The sequence below is a fragment of the Pteropus alecto genome, unplaced genomic scaffold (assembly GCF_000325575.1).
Source record: "Pteropus alecto unplaced genomic scaffold, ASM32557v1 scaffold110, whole genome shotgun sequence".
NCBI lineage: Eukaryota > Metazoa > Chordata > Mammalia > Chiroptera > Pteropodidae > Pteropus > Pteropus alecto.
Window position 1 is genome coordinate 1,988,382 of NW_006431920.1, and position 6,241 is coordinate 1,994,622.

Consider the following 6,241-nt stretch of genomic DNA (forward strand, 5'->3'; position numbering starts at 1 on the left):
TCTGAAGGAATATCCTGATTTAATTCCTATTCATAGAAGCTTTGAAAATGGTAATCAATTATTTCCTCTCCCTCTTGGGGTACATGTCTCATTCATCTATTTACTCAGTCACTCATTTAACAAGTATTCACAAAATGCTTACCATGTCCCAGGCCCTGTAGTAGGTGGAGTGAATATAAGTAACAGTGAACAAAACCGACATGTTCTCAGATCTCATCATTAAAATGATCGGCCAAATGACTACTCTGCTAGAGCCTAATTTGGGTTTAATTATGTCCTTTTTTTTTTCTCCTGTGAATATCCAGAAAATGAATATTCTATTGAGAAAATATGCCTCTGGTATTCCCTAAGCTTTGTACAGTTCACTGAGACTTTTCGCATATACAATTTACATTGAGATAAGCTTTCATTTCCCTCTGATCATCTTTTTGGGTGATTAATTACTTTTATGACTTTCCTACTTGTTCCGTTATCCTTAAAACCCCAGAGGCTCATCACCTATAAAATTTCAGTGTTTTTTTTTTTTTCCCCTCTCATGATTGTCCCAGGGAATGGGACAAGCAACACCAAGTTAGGAGACACTAAGATTCAGAGTGACCTAAGGGCCAGAAGTTCCCCCATCGAAGCACGAGGATTCATGGGTGGTCCTGACATGTAATTATAAGGTGGTGTCCCTCATCACATGCCTGCAGCCTCTAATTAATTTTTTTTCTCCGATCAGTAATCCAATACGAATATTGTCTCCCGAAAAGTGATAGAGGAAAGACAAAAAACATGCCCAGCACTGAGCCAAGCTGTGAGCAAGGTAATTATGATTAGATACAAACTTTGTTTTCTGGTTCCTAAGAGGAAAAATAGACAAAGGAACTGAAGGGCGACCATGACACTGGGGAAGGAATACCAGAGGAATGTGGGGTGGGCAGATGAGTGTTGCTTTGAATTGATTCCAGTATGACCTGACTCCATGGGAAATCCAAGAGTATTAGCAAGAGGTGGCAAAGAGAGATCCTGCTCAGTAACCTGGCGGGCAGAATAAAAATCGAAGCATGAATTATGAGTTGCCATAGGAGACCTTCTGTGTGAAGCTGTGATGGGCTAAGAACTATGGGCCCAAGGTCAACATCAAAGAAAAGACCCTGATGATGGCAGAAGGGACTGATTTAAATGTGGGGAATGTGGAGTGACGCTAGAAGCGTGGCGGAGTGAGAGATGTCCTCAGATCTCTTCACTTGAAATGACGATAAGCTGAACATCTAAAACTCAACAAGTAACACCCAACCTGCACACCAGCACGTCTGAGAGAGTGATCTGTGCACAAGAGCTACCAGAGGGACTTCTAAAAATGATATGAAAAAAAAGAAAGTTTTTCTGGAAAGTAAAAAAAAATAAAAATAAAAAAAATATATGTATATGTATATGTATGTGTAAACAATAACAATTTAAACATATCAAAAAGTTTGGTAGCTCTTTTTGTGAATCCTCATAAATTTTGTTAAAACCAAACACATAAAAAAGTAAACGCGGGGGATGTTATTAAGAGCAGGACTATACAAAGAGAGAGGCATCCGGATATAGAGAGAAGAGAGGAAGTGGTAGAGGTATGGAGGAGGGGCTGTGGGCACTGTGAGAGAGAGAGGAAGAAGGAGGAGAAATGAAAAGAGAGAAGAAAGGAGTAAAGGACACAGTAAAAACAACCACATTATTAACAGCTCAGCTGTAGTTTAGTGCTTACAGCTGCTGTTAGAGGCTAATATTACTTATGTGCCCATGTTGCAGATAAGGAAATGAATCAGAGAGACCATGTATGTAGTTGGTCTGGGGTCAAATGAGCAGGTCAAACCCAGGCATTCTGAGCCCAGAGCCAGTGTTCTTTTCTTTTTTTTCCCTTTTTTAATGAAGATAAAATTCATATTACATTAAAGTAACCATTTAAAAGTGTACAGTGTTGAGATGGCACCATAGTGTAGTGGTCAGCATGTCTGCTTTACACGGAGAAGGTCCTGGGTTTGTGCCTCAGGTGGAGCCACGGACTATATCCTGGGCGTGCCAGGCCCGGGGTGCACCAGGCCCGGTGCACGCCCCGAACGTGTGGGAGGAGACGCCCTGCCTTCAGAAATCCAGTTCTTAAGGGGAAATGGCAACATCCATATGTCAGGGGTGGAAGTGCGGGGGGAGAGGGAGGAATTAAAGAGAGGAAAAAAAAATGTACAGTGTTGCGCAACCATAACCTCCATCTAGTTCCAAATCAGTTCAATCACCTCGAAAGGAAACCTCATACCCGTTAAGCTGTTACTTCCCACTCCCCTCTCCCCACTGCCAGAAGTCATGGATATAACTAGAAAGTGTATCTTTTAGTTTCTGTGGGTCGAGTGGGGAAAATCACAGAGACAGAGCCTGACATATAGGCTGGGGGAGGTGTAGGGGAAGAGAGCTGGGAAGGGAAAACGAGATACCCAGGACTGAGCTGGAGAACGTCACTGGAGGGAAGAGAGAGACAGAAATGAGGTAACAGGAGAAACTGGGGAGGCAGAAACCACAGGAATCCAGGATACAGAGATCTCTGCCCAGGCTAGAAGCAGCAAGGCCTGGAGATCGGCTCCTGGTGGAAAATTGAGAAGAAGAGAGAGAACAGGGTCTAACAGAATAACGAGGCAGAGTGAGGCTTGGTCGGATTGGAGGCGGGGATCATGGAGCGGGAGTATTACTTTGCAAAGAGCAGTTGGCTTTAGTTTTCGACCTCAGAGCTCAGTATGGCCCCACCTTACTGGTCACAGGCTCTGGCCACTCCTTTCCTTATTTCTCTCTTCGGTGCCCATAAATCCAAAACTCTTGGCATGAAAAAGGAAAGAGAGAGCAACCACACCCAGATATTACATAGTTTTTTCTTTGATTCAAGCGGATTTTGCTTAGATAATGGTATTGTGACACTTGCTCCTCCCCCCGCCCCCACTTATCCGTCCACTTTTGTATACCCACTCCCACAGTCATGAAGCCTTAGGATGGAAGGTTCTGGCCAGCATCAAATATTTTAAGAATAAAGCCTCAGGTCTATGATACTGAAGACAATAAGTTTCGGTTGAACTAAGGATTGCATCTTGGTTGTAGGTGTGTTTCAGCCCCAGACCTATCAATTTGGAACAGCCCCACCCACAGGACCAGGTGAGATGACGCCTTGGCTGATTCCAGAACCAGGGGGACATGATGGTCAGTTGCCCCAGCCTGGTCCGATCAGTTGCGCCCAGTCAGAGATGCCCAGCCTATACCCGAATAATGGACAAGGTAACTACAATCAAATCCCACATTGTAAATGACCAGCCACCCGATTAGGTCATTATGTGGAGGGAGAAGAGGCCACACACGAGCCCAGCCTCTGACGAGGGTATGAGCGGCTTAAGGTACAGAATTTCGAGATGTTTACTTGCATGAACCTGAGAGTAAGTGCCTCCTTAAATCTGTGACCTTAGGCCTCTTGCATGCCTCACTCCAGCCTTGCCCTGGAGGCCAGAGAGAAAGGAGAGAGAACTCAGTGGAGGAAGGTGCTCTGGGTGGAGAATGTGAAGAGAGCGAATATAAAACAGGTAGATAGCGTAGGCCGTCACATCACGAGTAGTAAAAGCGAGCCTGGCTTTTCCCAAAGGGACGTGAGAGCCACACTTTTCCAGGTTGCTGGAGGGTTGGCAGGGAGATAATTTTTTATCCTGCTTGCCAGAAGTTGTCACAGAAACATGCAAATAACACATGTGACTATCAGATTGGCAAGTAAGTAAGATGACTGTAGAAAACCCTTTGAGGAAAAAAGTAGGGGCGAGGGGCTCTGGTGGCATCCTCAAGCCAGCAGAAGAGACCTATAGTGATAGAGGGACCCGATCTTTGAGACAAGGACCATGCGTACAAAGACAATGATTGGAAGAGTGGAGGCAGAGAGAGGGTCAAGGCGAACCCTTGAGAAACAGAGACAGGAGAGGAAGTGAGGAACACGGCAGAGAGGAAGTGAGGGACACGGCAGAGAGGAGATGAACTGACATCTCAAACAAGAGGCAGGGACAAGAATTACACAGAGAGAGAAGCATTGGGGACCCAGTAAACACCAAGAAAAGAGAAAGCGGAGCAGAGGTGCAAAGAAACCAGAAAGACAAAATACTAAGCGATGGTGAGTGGAAAAGCGGCAGAGGTCAGCGTGACAGGGAGAGAGGAGACACATTGAAATAGTTAGAATTTGAGTGATGGCCACTGGACAGAAGCTTCTGATTCAGGGTTTGTCCCCTTTGACGGTGAGTTTTCAGGGTAAATTGCCCCCATTTTTCAAAGCGACATCTGTAACCTGTTCAGATTAAATAGGCCTCTCGACAGACAGACGGTCTCAACATTCCTAGCCAGCTGATCCCAAATACGTGTGGCCAGCTCAGCCCCGTCTTCTCAGCTTGCTCGTTTGAGAGCTGAAAGGCGTCTCGCTGGGGCGTCTTTCAGGAACCTCAGGCTTAGTGCTTCCCAAGCTGATCTCATTATCTTCTTCCGTTCAACCAGATCCTTCTCCTGCTCCTTCTTTGCCAAATTCCCTCTCTAATAATAATGTCATCAGTAATGGTGTCATTATTGTCCAGTTTTCTCAAGCCAGAAATTTTGTGGGGGGGCTCCCCTGAGTCCTCCTTTGCCTCCACCCCCAGGCCCCAACAGCCACCCAGCCCTCTATCCTCTGTTCTCTCATGCTAAGTCTTAATCGTGCCGACTTCTTTTATTTACTCGAATTGCCTTTGTCCATGCGCTGTCCTCTATTTGGGTCTATTTTCTTGGCCTTTTCTCTCCTCACCTCCTCCATGATCTGACTGGTTACATGAAGCTTCCTCCAGAAAGCCATTTCCTGTTATTTGGATGGGACTAGTTCTGGCTGCATGTCCCAGGGTGTTTGGCATCTAATGGGAGCTCAATTAATATTTGTCAAGAGATGAAAGTACTCACATTTTTGTACCCTAAAGGCTGAACACATGTTTTGGAAAATGTTACATTACTGATATATTTACATGGGAAGTTTTATAAAAACAATTCTAATACGTAAACATTACATATATGTAGTTGTGTAATAAGCTACCTTTGTAGAAAAGAACATAAGAGTAAACACAAAATTCAGCCAAGATAATTATCAGTTAGCAAGTGAGAATAGCAAGTAAAGGGAAAAGAGAAAAACCGAAAGGTAGAATTCAAGGTAAAAAGAAAAGCACTTGAGAAGTAAAGAGAGAAAGACAGAAACAGAACTGGAAAATGGGCAAGAAGGTGAGATTCGGCAGGAGAGCGAGCCTCTGAAGTGGGGAGAGAGGGAGGAAGGGTCCCACCGGGCTCTTTAAAGGGGGCAGGTGAAGATTCTTCATGAATCATTATTTATCGTGGGGGCAGAGCTGTTCATATTCAAAAACCTAGTACAATCCTGTGCTGTGGGTCTGGTGGCTACGCAGAAGACAATTTCATCTTGTCACCCCAAAATGAACCGAGCATGGCCAGCATGTGACCAAGCACCCGAAACAATCCGTAAGGCTGGCTGAGGGAGTCTGTGATGCAAGACACTGTGTGTGTCACAGCGGAGGTGGCCCAGGGAGCATGGGATGGATGCGAGAGGGAGACTCTGGTGTTTGGTGCAGGAAGCTTCTACCTAACGGAGGAAAGCGAAGGGGACACGGAAAGGTACTGTGAGAACTGAGAGGAGGAGAAATAAGAGGAGGTATGTAGAGCAAGGTAGCAAGAGGGGATAGGGACAAAAGACACACTGGAAAGCGCTGGAGAGAGAAACATGCAGACATTGAGAGAAGAGCAAAGAGGTTGGCTCGAGAAGAAGGCAGCAGAAGCAGAAAGATGGGGAGGGACACCTGCCAGGGGGAGGAGAGGGTGAGCAGTCAGAAAATGCAGAGCAGGATGAGCAAAGCTGCCCGCTGCGGTCATCTGTCCTTACCTCACTGTCCAAGGAGAGTGACCGAAGCAGTATCCCACAGGCTGCAGCATTCCCCTGGAAGCCTGGGGCCGCCTGGAGTGGGGATGCTTCTGCCTAGAAGTTCTGCAAGCTTCTGGGTCTTTCCAGCTACCCCTTTGTTTCGGGGTTTCTTGCTGGCTCCTCAGCCCCACACTGAGACCCCTAAGGGGTTTTGTTCCTTTGTGCAGCGATCAGCGGTGAGCTCAAATTGGAAGACGTGCCTCCGGAAGCTTACAGCTCAGCACCAGGACGTGGGCTGGGTGAGGAGGGTGAGGTTGTCCAGCC

The 6,241-nt window shown here is 46.1% G+C and overlaps 1 long non-coding RNA gene across 2 annotated transcripts in view; it reads left to right on the top strand.

The window, feature by feature from the left end:
- The window catches only part of LOC107195299, a 9,388-nt gene continuing 3,147 nt past the window's right edge, over positions 1-6,241 (top strand). Inside the window, exons 1-4 of one of the 2 annotated variants that reach the window (XR_001516409.2) lie at positions 1-50; positions 722-805; positions 3,106-3,279; positions 6,145-6,241. This is a non-coding gene — a long non-coding RNA (uncharacterized LOC107195299). The remainder of the gene's footprint in view (positions 51-721; positions 806-3,105; positions 3,280-6,144) is intronic. The other variant, XR_003044684.1, reaches the window with a different exon arrangement.